This window comes from Jaculus jaculus, chromosome 4 (genome assembly GCF_020740685.1).
Source record: "Jaculus jaculus isolate mJacJac1 chromosome 4, mJacJac1.mat.Y.cur, whole genome shotgun sequence".
NCBI classification, from domain to species: Eukaryota; Metazoa; Chordata; class Mammalia; order Rodentia; family Dipodidae; genus Jaculus; species Jaculus jaculus.
Genome location: NC_059105.1, coordinates 92,253,137 through 92,269,558, shown reverse-complemented (window position 1 = coordinate 92,269,558; position 16,422 = coordinate 92,253,137). Strand labels below are relative to the sequence as shown.

At 36.6% G+C, this 16,422-nt stretch overlaps 1 long non-coding RNA gene across 2 annotated transcripts in view; it reads left to right on the top strand.

The window, feature by feature from the left end:
- LOC123460182 overlaps positions 1-16,422 on the top strand; it is an 80,853-nt gene that overhangs the window by 5,136 nt on the left and 59,295 nt on the right. The window contains exon 1 of one of the 2 annotated variants that reach the window (XR_006636835.1): positions 14,418-14,458. The exons of the other annotated variant lie outside the window; for it this stretch is intronic. This is a non-coding gene — a long non-coding RNA (uncharacterized LOC123460182). Of the gene's footprint in view, positions 1-14,417; positions 14,459-16,422 lie in introns of those variants that run through there. 2 annotated transcript variants of the gene reach the window in all.

Below are 16,422 nucleotides of genomic sequence, written 5' to 3'. Positions count from 1 at the left end.
AGTCTACTATTTATCACTTCAAAAATAAGGAAGTAAATATTCTTACATGTTTTTGACCAAAGGTAATGATAAAGTTACAGGATAAATTCCTGTAGAATATATTTCCTTTGTTGGTTTGGGAGATGGCTTTTTTGGTAAGAGTGTTTGCCATATAAGCATTAGTACCTAGGAGGGCCTCCTTGCCCTGAATTTGATCTAGTACCATTGTAAACAGCCAATAGGCCTACTTCTGCAGGGAACAGAGACCTGAAAGTCACTGGGGTTACTATTCAGCCAGTCTGAATAAAAATGGCATCTCTAGATTGAGTGAGAGACTCCATCTTAAAACATGGTTGAACAATAGTAAACACCCAGCACTTTTCTCTGGCCTCTGTATACTTCTAAATATCTGCACATAGGTGCATGTGCTATATACACACACTACACACACAATCAATCAATAAAAACAATTTATGTCATTAGAAATTTGTGGTATTTTCATTTATATCCATCTGTGATAAAGAGAAATGTTGTTTTTCTTCTATATCTTTCATTGACTTTAAAAAATAGTTTTAATTTGGAATAGCTTTGTGAGTTAGGGAAACTAGTCTTTGTATGTGCTTTTTATTTTGCAGGTATCACTTCCTCCAATTGATGTGTTTGTCTGGCTTAGGAAGGGCTCTGCTTCTTGGTTTATAAAAATTAATGCAGGGATGGAGAGAGGGCTTAGCAGTTTAGGCAATTGCCTGGGAAGCATAAGGACCCATTTCAACTCTCCAGATCCCATATAATCCAGATTTACAAGGTGACACATGGACAAGGTTGTACATGTTCACAAGGTGGCACATGCATCTGGGGTTTGATTGCAGCAGCTGGAGGCCCTGGTGTGCCCATTCTCTCTCCCTCTCTGATAAAGATAAATAAAAAAAAATTGTGTGCATTATATAAGTAGCTTGCTTTTCTGTCTTTTTATTTACTTATTTAGTTGGTTGGCTAATTTAATATTTGCATATAAGTGATAACCAATTGTTTCTACAATCCTTCCTTGTTCTAAGTTTGTTAATATACAGAGAATATTTCTGGACTTTTGATTCTTTTCTGCTGATGTCTTTGCCAATTTGTTCTATCTCTAGTGCCTTTTTTTTCTGCACTTGACCTTTAGAATCACTTTATTTACTTCTTTGCTCTTGAGGTACAGATTTGTGTTACTTTTCTTGAGTTTACATTAACCTAGAGGTTCTCAATTTTTGCACACATCAGTAACAATCGTGTAGAAATTAAGATAAAACATAGTTGGCTGGACCTAACCTTTAGAGATTTCAGCTTGCCTTTCTGAGACAATGACATTTTATAAATTATTTTTATGTTTATTATTATAACTAGTATGAACATATTTCATATGTGTACACAATGTGTTGGTACCCTCTTTTCCCATGTCCCTGCCCCCATTCCATTGGGGCACTCCTCAGTTAGGTTGCAGATATTCCCTATGGGGTTGTGGTTTATGCATTGTAGGAGCAGATATTGTATAAATTCTAAGAGTATTGTTATGCTGCTTCTCTGATGCATCACTGTTAATCTGTCAATCTTGTCCCATCTTGTTATATCGTATGTAATAGAATGGCTTCCCTTAATGGGGGTTAAGCCCTTAAAGGCACAAAACAATGCTTCCTAACACTATTAAGACTATAAACAATATCACACGTGATTGAACCCAATCTCAAATGTTCCTTACATAAAAGTATTCAAGCATATACCATAAAACCCATGCATATATCTCAGACAACTTCTAAGAATTAAGTTGTCACTACAGTTAGTTCTGAAAAGGAGAAGTGTAAGTTTCAAATAAACAAGTTAAATTGTGAAAACTTGGACTGGGGAAATGGCCTATTGGATAAAGCTCTTGCATAAGTGGAAGTACCTAAGTTTAAATCTCTGGAACCTACATAAAGCCAAATGCTGTAGCACAATATCCGTAATCACAGTATGTCGACAATGTAGGAGAATGCAGAAGCAGAAACACGAGAATCTTCCGGGAGCTTGCAGGCCTGTTAGCCTGGTGCACTTGACGGTTTACACTGTTGTTGAGCTATAAAATGGTTAAAGAGAGTTTGGTACCTTACAGAATCAGATTTGTTGAGTATATACAGTGTCTGATTGTACACTAGGTACTTTCACATCCATTACTTCTTGTAACCTTCACGGACATATTATCAAGTAGAAACTGTATATGCCTGGTTTACAAATGATAAAAGAGAGAACCAATGATTTGTTGTTTATAGACAGAATCATATTTCATTTCCCTATAACACATGACTTTCATTCCTCTATGTCTCAGTGAACATCCCCAGCAGAGAGCCTCAAATATTAAGGGTAGTCTCAGTGTGACAAGTTATGTTCTGTTTTTTTGAACTAGAAATATGCATAATGCCTTTCCTCAGAGGTATAGCACTAAACTAATTAAGATTCAATCCCCAATTATTGTTGCTTAGGTCTGAATTAGCAAATATACAGAATATTGCTTCTATGAAAATTGCTAATATTTATTTAGGCCTTCCACCAGGCATAACTGTAGATTTTCTAAATTGTAACCATTTTAATCATTTCAGCCACCCTACTAAGTACCATTATTATCTCTTTTCATATATGGAAGCTGAAGTATGAGGTCATGCAGGTAATTAGTTCCACAGCCAGGGTCTGAATCTGAGTTGATACTGGCCTTGGCAACCTTATACACATGGTGTTCCAGAAAGCCACCGCAAAGCAACCAAAATTGGTATTCAAGAAAAGGGACGTAAACTATTTGAAATTTGTCTGATTCTAAGGTGTGTACCTATTTCCTCAGAAATCTAGACATAGAGAACCCAACTCAACTGTGGTCAGATGTTCCACGAAAGAGTTGGCGTACTGTATATAAGATAGTAATGTAAATGGGCAAATACACACTGATGCTATCTTAAATATACTTAGTGCCTGCAAGATTAGAGAATAACCACAACTCTTAGAGTAAGTGATTGATTTTCTAATAGAAGAGAAGACATTTTCAGAGGTCACATGAAACATGATAGCATCATACCAAGGAATATGAGATATTGTAGAATTGGTCTTTGAGGTAAATAAGGAGTTTGTGAAGTTATTTTTTTTATTTAAAAGTTTAGTTAGGTATGGGCTGGTACTTTGCTCAGTATAGGTATTTAAATCTTAGTCTACTAAAATGTAATTTAATTTATATCACTTCTTTAAGCACTATAAGTGAATTGTTAATCTGTCCCTCCTTTTAGCATGAATAGCATTTTATTTGTACCCCTATTTTGTGATGATTTGTAGGTTTGTATTTGATATTTGTTGCAGTTGGGTTTGCAATGCTGGCAAAAATCACCTGACAAAGAGCAGCTTTGTGGGAAGGGGGTTATTTTGGCTTACAGACTTGAGGAGAAGCTCCATGGTGGCAGAGGAAAATGGCATGAGCAGAGGGTGGACAATAGCAACAGGAGAGTGTACCAAACACTGGCAAGGAGAAATGGCTATAATACCCATAAGTCCACCCTCAGCAATACAGTGCCTACAGGATGCATTAATTCTCAAACCTAGCATTCAGAACACCTAAGTTTATGGGGGATACCTGAATCAACCTCCATATTCTGTCCCTGGCACCCATAAACTGATAATCATACATGATAGAAAATGTATTCAGTCCAACTTTAAAAGTCCACATAGCTTTTAACAACCTCAAAGATGTTTAAATATCCCCATAGCCCAAGGTCTTTTAACTGAGCCATAATATCAAAAACTTACCAACAAACCCATAATGACACAGATTAAACTTTCACACTGCAAAAGGTGGCATTGGACATAGCAAACAAATATTCAACAAAAATGAGATTTAAACAGGGCATACATCAAACTCTGTAGCTACAAGTCCAACAACTCTAATCAGTGATGAGTCTCCAAGCCTGATAGTTCTTTTTTTTATCTCAGCATTAAATTTTTTAAAAAAATTTTGTTTTTAGTGAATACAATCAAGATGGTACCATTGTTAGCCTCCTCCCTATTCTCCCCCCTCCACAGGGACCCTCCTTGTTGGGGTATACGGGTCGTGCATTTTAGAATTAGCCTTCAGTTTGGGGTAGGAAGAAATGTCTCTGCGTGTCATGACCCAACATGAGGCTCTGACATTCTTTCTGCCCCCTCTTCCACAAATTTTTCTGAGTCATATTGGGTTCATTTTAGGTCTGCTTTAGTATTGAGATCTTGGGAGCCTCTGTGTCTCTGGATATCTGGTTTGGTAGGGATTGATTGTTCTCTGTGTCTATGTCCTTCACCATTGTGCTGGTTCCTGGTTCACCAAGAAAACAGCATTCTTGCATGTTTCCCCAATTATTCTTAGTTTCAGCTGGGGCCCTTTTGAGGTGTGATGGGATGGTTCTGTCCTTAGGATCTGCGTCTCTCTGAGAAAGAGAAGCAGATTCTCCAACGAAGAGTAAAGTTAACACCAAATAAATGTGACAACCAATATTTTTTAGAGAGAGTTTAATGAAGAGCAGGCTCATTTTTGGATATGGTTCTGACTTGTTTCCCAGCTCCAGCTTTGGGTTCCATTCCACTGAGCAGATCAGTTAGCCAAATCAAAAGCAGTTGGTTTCCTACCATGGCTATGCACCACTACTGCACTTGTGTGAGCATCACATTAGGTTGTTTGCTGCTATGTAGGTTAGACCATGCATTGCTTGCACAGATATTGGTCATTCTAACTAGCAACAAGTGTCTGGAGTTCCAATTCTACCTCTCCAGCTAGGCTACTCACAGTCCTGGAAAACTTCATCCAGGGCTGGCAGCTCTCATTAGCAGCCTTCTCATGGTCCCAACATCTTCACTCGGTCTCCACTGCAACTCATGGGTCCATCCTCATGGCTCCATCAGTTTTGCATGCAGGCATCCAGCAAACCTGCTTCACACTGCCCATGGCAGTTTCCAAAACACAAGACCATGTTGCAAATTCAATGACCCTGTCTTTCCTGCATTTCTCATACTCTGCAATATCAGGGAGGGTGCCAGTTTGTTAATCCAGGGGGAAATAAAGCTGACTTTGAAGAATAGGTCACTCCTTGAGCATTCAGGCCCCTTCAAAAGAGTCTACATTCTTCCTGTTGCCCCAGTGAAGGTCAGCTATCCCACTATCAAATGCTGTAATCTCATACAATTGCAGCTGAATGGGCAGAAGTTTCAGCCCAACGATATCATTTCTGTGCCATATCCCTCTGCTCACACCAGTCCATTTTTACACATTGCAACCCTGCACAAATTTTCAGGACATGTGCATAACAGCAAGCCTCTCATATGAACTGCTTCTACCCAAGCAAAGCTTTTTCTCACCCTCATAAGCCAAACCTCACAGTCTATAGTTCTTACCACATTCAAGTCTTTCAACTCTGACAAGAACAGTCCATTAAGCTGTACTTACAGCACTGCAAGGCATCTCTTAGGCCAAGGTTTCAAACCCATCCACATTCCTCTCAAAAATCAGCTCCACAGGGTCAAAGCCACATAGCAGCCATCCCACTCCTCTGGTACCAATTCTACTATTGGAGTCAGGTTCACATTGCTGTCAGATATCATCTGACCAAGAGTAGCTTTTGGGAAGAAAAAAAAAAAAAAAAGATTTATTTTGGCTTACAGACTCAAAGGGAAGCTCCACAATGGCAGGGGAAAACAATGGCATGATCAGAGGACGGATGTCACCCCCTGGCCAACATAAGGTAGATGATTGCAACAGGTGAATGTGCCAAGCACTGACAAGGGGAAACTGGCTATAATACCCGTAAGCCTGCCCACAACAATACACTGCCTCTAAGAGGCATTAATTTTCATACCTGTCATTCAAAACATCTAAATTTATAGGGGACACTTGAATCAAACCATGACTATTCCTACAACCTTGTTCTTCTCAATCATCCAAAGCATGCAAATCCTGTCTTTCATACTGTAGGGGGTTCAAAATTTTGTTGGCATTGATCTACTTATCTTTCATGTTAGTTTAAGGAGCTATAATATATGTAAAATGGCAAAATATGGTAGACTAAATAACACACAAATACAGTTATATATATGCAGGCTCATATATAATAGTGTTAATGAATTGTAGCTATGAAAGCCAGGTTATATTGAACACAAGAAATGGTTTTGTTTTGTTTTATTTTTCATTTATTTACTTGCAAACACAGAGAAAGACAGGGAGAGAGACACACAGAGAGAATGGGCTCACTCCAGATGAATGTACGACCTGGAGTATGTGGCATTATGTGTGTGTTGTGGAATGGAGCCATCTCTCCAACCCCAATAAATGATTTTTAAAATGTTTTATTTTAGTCACAAGCAGAATGAGAGAATGAAAATGTGAATGCCTTTGTACCCTGTGACTCTTACATTCTTCCCATCCCCTCTTTTGCAAAGTTACATGACCCTTGTAGGGTGTGTTATAAGTCTCCTGTAATTTAGTTCTTTTGATAGGTATTTATTATTTAGAGATAAGTTTTTCATAATATTGAAATTTCATTTTTAAACTATGAATAATTATTTCCAATCACCTGTTTGGTAATGTAACCAATATTATGTCAAATATCTGACTTTGCCTCAAGTAAGGAAAGAAAGGTAGTTAAATAGGCAGGTAGAGAAGAAAATTTAAAGCATGTGTGTGAGGACTTCAATCAGGTGAACCCCATAAACTCATGATGTTCTGAATGATGGCAGCAACTTGGAAGGTAGATATTCGCTAGAGAAGGGTTAGTTCAACTCACTCTCCTGCTTCTGTTTTCCACCTCCTGTGATAAAGCTGATGTCTAGTCTCTGCTTATGCCATAGTGCCCCTTACAATCTTAGAGCTTCCCCTCAAGACTACTAGCCAAATTAAGACCTTTTGGTTTTGGTTTGGTGCTTTGCCCAGCAAGAAGAATGTAACTGCAACACCACATGTAATTTTGTCTCCTATAAGATATTAGAGTGGACATACAGAACTGGAAATGTCAAGGCACTAATAAACTCAGACAAAAAAAAGGTGGAATTACTGATAGAAAATATACTATGAAGATGTGACCAACCCAGCATAAGATTAAACTTCCTTCCCTTGGTTCTGTTTCCACCAGTGAGTCATTTTAGATGTTTGAGAATATTGCTATATTGTCATATCTTGAACTCCCAGGCTCAGCTGATTATTCCACCTCACCCTCCCAAATGCAAGGACTATAGATACACACCATCACTCTCAGCAAGGCAGAGAAATTATAGCATTTAAAGGAACGCTAGTTACTTGGCCCTTTAGCTCAATTGAGGTATATGTCCACTTTCTTCACAGTAATGAAAATTTTGTATTATAAGATTTAAAAACACCTATATGGGCTTAGGGTGAAAAGATGGTTCCACAGTTAAAGGCACTGGCTTGCAAAGCCTGATGGCCTGGGTGTGATTTCCCAGTACCCATGTAAAGTCCAAAGCATAAAGTGGCACATGCATCTAGAATTCATTTGCAATGGCAAGAAATCTTAGGTGTTTCTTTTTTTGTCCCTTTTATTTCTCCCCCCTTGAAAGTAAGTAAATATTTTTTAAAAGCTAGGCTTGTAGTAAACCTTGTTTTAGTTTGCACTGTTTTTGTACTATATTAAATGGTTATGGTGATTTGATTCAGGTGTCCCCCATAAACTTATGTGTTCTGAATGCAACGCTCCAGCTGGTGGCATTTGGGGAATTGGATCCTCCTGGAGGCAGTGTATTGTTGGGTCAGGCTTATGACCCAACTTCCTCTTGCCAGTGTTTGGCACACTCACCTGCTAATGTTGTTCACCTGATATGTGCCAGGAGGCATTGTCATGCCATCATTTTCCCCTGCCATGGTGGCTTCCCTCAAGACAGTAAGCCAAAATGAACCCTTTCCTTACACAAGCAGCTCTTGGTTCGGTGTTTTCTGCCAGCAGTGTGAAGCTGACTGCACCAGTGGGTAAATTTTGCTTTTTCTGGAGGAAATAGTTATTGAAAAATCTAACCTAATTGAAAAGATGTGTTTGAAGTGGATTTTACAAATGTTATTTTGGGAAAGGATGACTTATAGAAGTTTGACATTTTATGATTTCTTCCATTTATGCATTTATGTATAGTATGGTGTGTGCAAGTTTGTGTACAGATGCATCTGGTGTTTTTTTTTTTTTTCTTTTAGACCGAGTTTCTCACTGAACCTAGTTAGTCAGAATGGCTGACCAGTGAACCCCAGCAATGATTCTGGGGTTTCTGCTCCTGTCTGGATTGGGGTTACAGGTGTGCATAGCTATGCTCAGCTATGTGAATGGATGCTGGGAAATGAAATTCAAGGCATGTCGTGTTCTCTTAGACCCTCATGATTGTGTGGAAAACACGCTTGCCAGCTGAGCCTTATTCCTAACACAAATTCCTTCACTTTTCTTTTATAACATGATAAATATTAATATTGGATAGTAATATGATGTATTAAAGTGAATTTACTTTGATTTAAATTGAAATGAATATGTTAGGAACTGGAACACCTGTGTAGATGTTCTTGGTTATTATAATAGTTCTATCTAGTTTCTCAGTATTGCTCTATTGAGTTAAAAATAGCCTCCCTCAGAGGTAGGAGGATCACCATGAGTTAGAGGCCACCCTGAGTCTACAGAGTTAAATCCAGGTCAGCCTGGACCAGAGTGAGACCCTACCTTGAAAAAAAAAAAATGTTGATTGCCTGGTGTGGTGGCACATGCCTTTAATCCCAGCACTTGGGAGGTAGAGGTAGGAGGATTGCCATGAGTTCAAGGCCACCCTGAGACTCCATAGTGAATTCCAGGTAAGCCTGGGCTAGAGTGAGACCCTGCCTCGAAAAACCAAAAAATAAAATAAAATAACCTCCTAACTTTTCAAATTATAGATTTTTTTGTAATTATTATTTTAGAATATATTTCTGATTATAAAGCTAGCTTCCTAGAAGCATGTTCTTAGCGATCCTCAAAAACTATTGTTTTTTGGGGTTATTATTGTTATCTGTGTTATGCTGAACATTAGCAACCACAGATAATAGAATTTAAGAAGGAGTTCCTCTTTATTTCTGTTTTGGTAATACTATTTTGAACAAGGCTATATTTTGGTAAAGAAAGACTTAATATTTATTGTACTATCATCACAATGGTATTAAAGCATTTATTCTTCACAACTCCTAATTTTAAATCTTTGCCATTCATAATTTTCATTTATCCTGATTTCCTAATTTATCACTTTTAGCATGTGATACTTATATTTTATTTGCCAACTAATCACTTTAATATGAAACAAATGTTTTTAAATGAGATCATTCTTAATTTTAGAACAATTATAAGCCACTTTATGATTAAGCCTAAAGCAATGTGGGGAAATAGAGCAGAACTATAGACTTCAGTTCAAGTTTAGTTCCACCTCTTCCAGAGGCCTGAGATTTGACTTCTCTTAGTTTACCTATATCCTATGATTTTGAAAGTTTTAGAAACATTTTCTGAGAGGAAATAGAATTTGAGTAAATTAAACCTAAATCTAGTTTTCACAAGTTGGAAACAAATATTTCAATTTTTATCCCTTCAAAATTTGTGAGTAAATTATTATTACAGTGTGTCCCACTTACAAGGAATACAATTTAAGGCACTCTAAATTCTGCTCTTCATCAATGATTGAGTATATGCTGCAGGTGCACCTTGCCTAGGAAGCTCTCTGAAGGAGACTGACTAGTCTTTGAACATCCATGTTGCCACATTGCCAATACAAAGCATCCTCTTCCCTAGGTGATAATGTTGTCCCAGCCCCCAAAGCAGGGACATAAAACAGATTTTTCTTGTAGTAGCTCTGCTGTACAAATAGAATTATTTTGTCATGGCCACCGAAACCTACTTCACTTCTAGCATTAAACATTTGTGTGTTCATGAATTATCTAATCTATAATTATCTATAACTGGGATTATATGGATCAGGACTAGTTTGTGAAGACCTGACATCTCCAGTGTGTCCTTCATTCTAAGTCAGTAATTTGAAGATTGGAACTTCTTTCAACTACATTCACATCCAATTCAACAAACTCTATATCCAGATGACTTATTGACAAAGTAGAAGTGTATTATTGCATAAAACTCTTTTATGATTAATAAGGAATCATAAAATTGTTTCTGTTATGTTATTAAGTAGTTTTAGAGAGGAATGAAAAATCAATAAAAATAGACACAGTAGAAGAAAAACAAAATCTTTAGATTGGAGAATTCAAGTAATTTTTAAAAATCTATTTCATGTTTGTTTCTACTCTTCCTAAATTTTCTTAATTTTTAAAGATATCCCTTAGAGAACATGTCTTTATCTTTGAAACTAATGACTTGTTGTAAGTCTATATTTCAAATGAATGTAATAGTTAAGGATACATAAAGGCTAAACTTATTTCTTAAAATATAGCTAGATCCAGACATCTTTACTCAAATATTTTTGTAAGAAAATTAATTAAAAATAGAAGTAAACAACAGGGCATGGTAGAACATGCCTTGGGAAGCTAAGATAGGATCAATGTAAGTCTGAGCCCCCCTAAGACTACACAGTAAATTCTAGGTCAGCCTGGACCAGAGAGATCCTACCTTGAAAAAATAAAAAAAAATAGAGGTATACAGATTTGAAATGTGTCTGATAAAACACTAAGAATATTTCCTAAAACTTTACTGATGTTGAAGCAAGCCAGGCATGGTGGTATATGCCTTTATTTTCAGCAAGGAGGCTGAGGTAGGAGGATTACCATAGTTCAGGGCCAGCTTGTGGCTACATAGTGAGTTCCAGATCAGCCTGGGCTAAAGTGCAATATTGCCTTTAAAAAAAAAAAACACCAAACTCAACAAATTTAAAAAGACCAGTCTTACTTAATAAGATTTTATGTTATGTGTGAACAGAACATTTGAGAGAAACTCCTAGACCATCTTCTGTCACTGAGACCTTCAGTGAGTCTCTTTTAAGCTCTGGGTTCTCTTCACTATGAAAAGCAAGCCCGGATCTTGTGGATTGCGAAGGTTCCTTTAAATCAAGGTCTCTTGTATTGCTGAGGTTCCCTCAAAACAAGGTCTCATGGATAGCTAATGTTCTTTCAAATGAAGGTTTCACAGATCGTTATGGTTTCCTCAAGCCAGGGTTTCCCATATTGCAAAGGTTCCTTAAAACTAAGGTCTCTCGGATTGCTAAGGTTTACTAAAGCCATGGTCTCCTGGATTGGTAAGGTTCCCTCATGCCAAGGTCTCCTGGATTGCCGAGGTTTCCCAGATGGCTAAGGTTCCTTCAGGCCAAGATCTCATGCTTTGCTAAGGTTTCTATAGGGCAAGGTCTTATAGATTGCTAAAGTTCCCTTAAACCACACTCTCTTGGAGAAAAAAAGACAATACTTGCCAACTGCATTTTAAAAATAAAATTCCACCATGTAAATGCATGTTTAGTTGACTCAAATCTCATGACATATAGTGTACCATAATTAAAGGAAATTTTTATGTATTTATTTCTACCCACAAAGCCATTTTTTGCCTTTTTGTACTATACTGATTTGGAACTTTTAGAAGCCCCTGAGGAACCTTAAGCAATTAATGACAGGTTTCAGCATCTAAATGCCTTAGCTTTGATCCAGGCTTAGACATCTCTAAGGCTTGTATCATGCTTTATTTAGCAGTTTTCCCCATGAGATTAAGCTTCAGTTGCTCTGTGAACTCAGCTTAGTAATGTTCCCTCTTTTAGATGGCCATGCTTTTCTTGCCATATTCCTCACTCCCTACACCACTGACACTGAACTTCTCAAAAAGTCATGTTTACTTGTTGCTGCTGTCATGAACAGCTTCTGGAAGAATCCCAACTAAGTCAGTTGGTATTATTTATACTGTTTTGATAAACTTAACAATGATTTTTTTTTTACTAAATATTTAATAATATTGATACTTTTTTCTTTTTTTGTTACCAAGGATTTAAGATGATTAGCTGTCAAATACTAGTAAGAATTAGCAAGGGTAAACCGGGAGTGGTGGTGCACGCCTTTAATCCCAGCAAAGAAGGCAAGGTAGGAGGATCGCCAAGAGTTTGAGGCTACCCTACCTTGAAAAAAAATTTAGCAAGGGTATGTGAGTGAAAGCATCTTACGTAATAACTTTTGTGTTATAATTTTAAACAATTTAAAAATAGATATTGTAATGTGTAAATATTGGAAATAATGAAAAATGCACTTTAACAAAAAATATATAAAATATTGATTGAAACCTATGCTATAAACTAAAATAATCCTTAATCCCTTCAAAATGTTCAAAGACCCATGTTTAGAGGCAGTGAAAAATGCTAAAGAATTTAACCCAATAAAAAATGGCAAAGAAATAAGATCCTAAAACACTAATTAAGCAAAGTTAAGGAACTTAATGTCCCCAGAAAGCTTACAGCCACCTTCATCCTGAAAGAATATGTAAATAAAATGCTAAATGAAACTCTATAAGAGTAGTCTAAAAATGCTGCAAACATTAGAATTGAATCTATCTGTGCACATAAAGCCATCATCTCAAGTCAAAAACAGTCACAGAACACACAGTCATATAGTAAGAGGCTTGTGTCTAGATGTGAGGACATGCAAGGTAGGAAATGGCAGAGAGCTTACCTATTTGGAGCAAATAGGCTCAATTTTGATGTGTAAGGAGCTGCCAGGTAAGAATCTGGTCAGTAGAGAGAGCTGAATTTGAGATGCCATGGCAATACCCACACTAAGACCTGTTAGGATAGGACCTATTTGCTACCTGTATTAACCAAAAGGATGGGGGGGGGCATGAGAGGGAAGGCACCTTCTTTGAAAAAACATAAAAATATAAGAAATAACACAGTCATCACCTTAGGGACACAGGTTCCTGATGCATTTCTCATTCTTTAACCTTCTGTAAAAAGCTGGTGACAGATATGAAATCACAAAAGGGAAGGTAAACTCAGAAACATTGGCTGTGGCTGAAAAGCAATTAAAACCTTGGGCAGATAGTTCATTTTGTGCTCTGCCAATCTTAAGTCTTTTCCTAAATCTACCAGCTTGTATAAGATAAATTTAGTTTAATGGGTTTTGTTGATGTTGTTTTGCTCACTTTTTGTTTGTCAGAAGTTGAAAAACATTTTCTTAAATTTTTTAATGTTAATGTTTATGATTCAAGTAAGTTCAAAGAAAATATATTACTAGGAATAGAAACATAGGACTTGAAGCATTATTGTTTGTTTCCCATTCTAGCTCTGCTACTTAATAATGGCTATGCAACTTTGGTCATTTTCCTTCACCTCTTATCTTTGATACTCTCATCTGCTCAGTAGAGTGATGCAGAGCATTTGACAATATGTGCTTGTTTTGAGATGGAGTAATTTAAGTATATAATATTTAATATTAACAGTGCCTGTGAGTACAAATAATCAGTCTATGGTTTTCTTCATGTGTGACAAAAACACATTCTTTTTTTAAGGATGAGTAATATTCTTTTTTATTTTTTCCAGGTAGAGTCACACTCTAACTCAGGCTGACCTGAAATTCACTATGTAGTCTCAGGGTGGCCTTGAGCTCAAGGCAGTCCTCCTATCTCTGCTTCCCAAGTGCTGAGATTAAAGACATGCACCGTCATGCCCAGCTAATATTCTTTTCTGAAGTTTTTTTTAAAATTTATTTTATTTATTTCAGAGTGAGACCATGAATGTGCCTGGGCCTTCAGCCACTGCAAATGAATTCCAGACATATGTTCCACCTTGTGCATCTGGTTTACGTGGATCTTGAGAAATCAAACCCGGGCCTTTGGCTTTGCAGGAAAATGTCTTAACTGCTAAGCCACCTCTCTAGCCCCAAAGCACATTCTGAATTGAAATATAATTTGTAAAATTCCTATGAATATCACGATTTATGTGATAATTTTTTATTGTAGGGAAATTCTATTTGAATTACTATTCTACTAACTTTAAAAATTAGTGCTTGAAATACAATTTGTTTATAAGGAAAGGACCACAGTTTGTGCCTATTCTTTTATATAATAATTGCTAGGTTTCTGTTAAAACATATGGCTACTATATGCTAGTATTTTTTATCATTTTGTGAAAGCTATAAATATTCCTACTAGATAGAAGTAATAATTAACATTTAAAAGAAGGAAATTGAAATTTCCAAAAGGTATAATGGTTTATGCAGATAAAAGAAGTATTGTAGCTGGGTGTGATGGCTTACACCTTTAATCCCAGCACTAGGTAGGCAGAGATAGGAGGATCACTGTGAGTTTAAGGCCATCCTGAAACTACATAATGAATTCCAGGTCATCCTGGACTAGAACAAGACCCTACCTCAAAAAAAAAAAAAAAAAGCCATATATACATATGTATATATCGTCTAATTTCTAGCTGAAGTTTTCTTTTGCCTACCCAGATCAACAAGGAACAGTTTCACAGGCTCCAATCCATCAAGGTATGTGGCCAGTGTTATGATGGAACCCTACACTATCAAGTGTTTGCCCCTTATGAAACATGAGGAAGGAGTATTGGTGTGAAAGGGGTCCCAAGTGAAGTGGACATGTAGAAAATACAAAGCATTGTCCATTTTCCATCTAGAATAATAATTTTGATGTACTTAATATTATGGTAAAGTATTTTAAAATGTTTGGTTTTTATTTTTGAAAATCATTTTTTAGGATTCTATACAAAGAAAGTTTTCTTTCTGATTTTTCTAATATGTTGGTTGTCTTAGTTAACAATGAATGATTAATTAATTGATTCACTGATCACTAGTTAAATTTTATTTATATGACAAAATTACAATTTATGGGCTGGAGAGATGGGTCAGCAGTTAAGGTGCTTGCCTGGCTAGCCTAATGACCCTGGTTCAATTCCCCAGTACTCATGTAAAGGCCAAATATACAAAGTGGTGCACACATCTGTAGTTCTTTTGTAGAAGCTGGAGGCACTGACTTACCCATTCTCCTTGTCTATTGCTCTTCTAGTTACCTCTCTCTCCCTTCTTTCTACTTTCAAATAAAATAAAGACAATATTTAAAAAAAAAAAAAACTCTTTACAAAAATCCAGAGAATCGGAATTTGACTTATTACTTCCTTTCATTTATTACTTTACTCATTACATAGTCTCTACCCACATCCAAGAAGATACAAGTAAGAATGAATTTCACCTATTTCCTATTTACATGTCTGGTGCCTATGATATCTATGTCTATGTGTGTGTGTGTGTGTGTGTGTGTATACACACACCATAAGGATCATTTAATATATAATTAATTTTAAGTAGTATTTGAAGGTATTTATGAAAGGTAATATTAAGACAAGTCACTGAAATTGACAAAATTGGCCGTTAATGCTTTAAACATTTGAATATTTCTCCTTTTCAGTACTCTTATATTTTTTTTGAGAGAGAGGATGTGTGGGAGGCTCCAGGGCCTAATGCCACTGAAATGAACTGTAGACACCCACACCGCTATGTGCTTCTGGCTTTATGTGGGTTGCAGGGGAATCAAAACCTGGGCCAGTAGGCTTTATAAGGCAAGTGCATTTAACCACTGCGCCATATCCTCAGCCCCTGAATATTTTTCTGTGTATTATTTAGTTCTTTATGAACACAGGAACTGAGCAGTATCATTAAAAATTGCACTGTTTATTCACATAGCTTTTGAGTTGTCACCTGTGAGATATAAAATATTCCATTTCCTTGCTAATATCTCAAGAAAAATTTGAGGGTATAATTCTGTAAGCCTAAAAGACTCATAAATAAAAGTGCTTGGGCAGATACTCATAGTTGTACTTGTTTAAATACATAGTTCATTTTTGCTTTCTCAATGACTTATCACAAATCAATAATGACCCCATTGTTTACTCTTGTGTGTAATTTATGTACCCAGAACATCTCTTTTTATCTACAAAGTTTTTTTCATTTATATTAATATGTTTTTTTTCTCTCAGATTATTTGTTAAATTGCCATAATACTGAGCTGTTCTGAGTTTGAGATATATTGTCTTAGTAAAAGATAGCTGTTTCCAGAAATAACAAAATCAGACAGTACTGCTAGCTCACAAAATTCCTCATCTAATGTAATTTTATTTGCTATTATGAGTGTCTGCAGAAAGTCAGCCTAGTGTTTCTGTGCGGAACTGGCTGCTCTGATGCTGAAGTCAAATTAACCTGCCTCTTTTCCAGCATCCCTGAAGACTGTCTGATGCTCTGTTCATCAGTGTGCTTCCATTTTCCCGGCCTCCTTTCCAGCATCCCTGAGGACTGTCTGTTACTCTGTTCATCTTTGTGCTTCTATTTTCTTTGCTTCTCATTTTATTTTTCAATGTGTTTACTTGTCAGGTTTGCTCCACCTCCTTGTACAAATATTTCTCCTTGCTGGCTTATGGCTATAAGAAATTACAGTAGATTTTGTG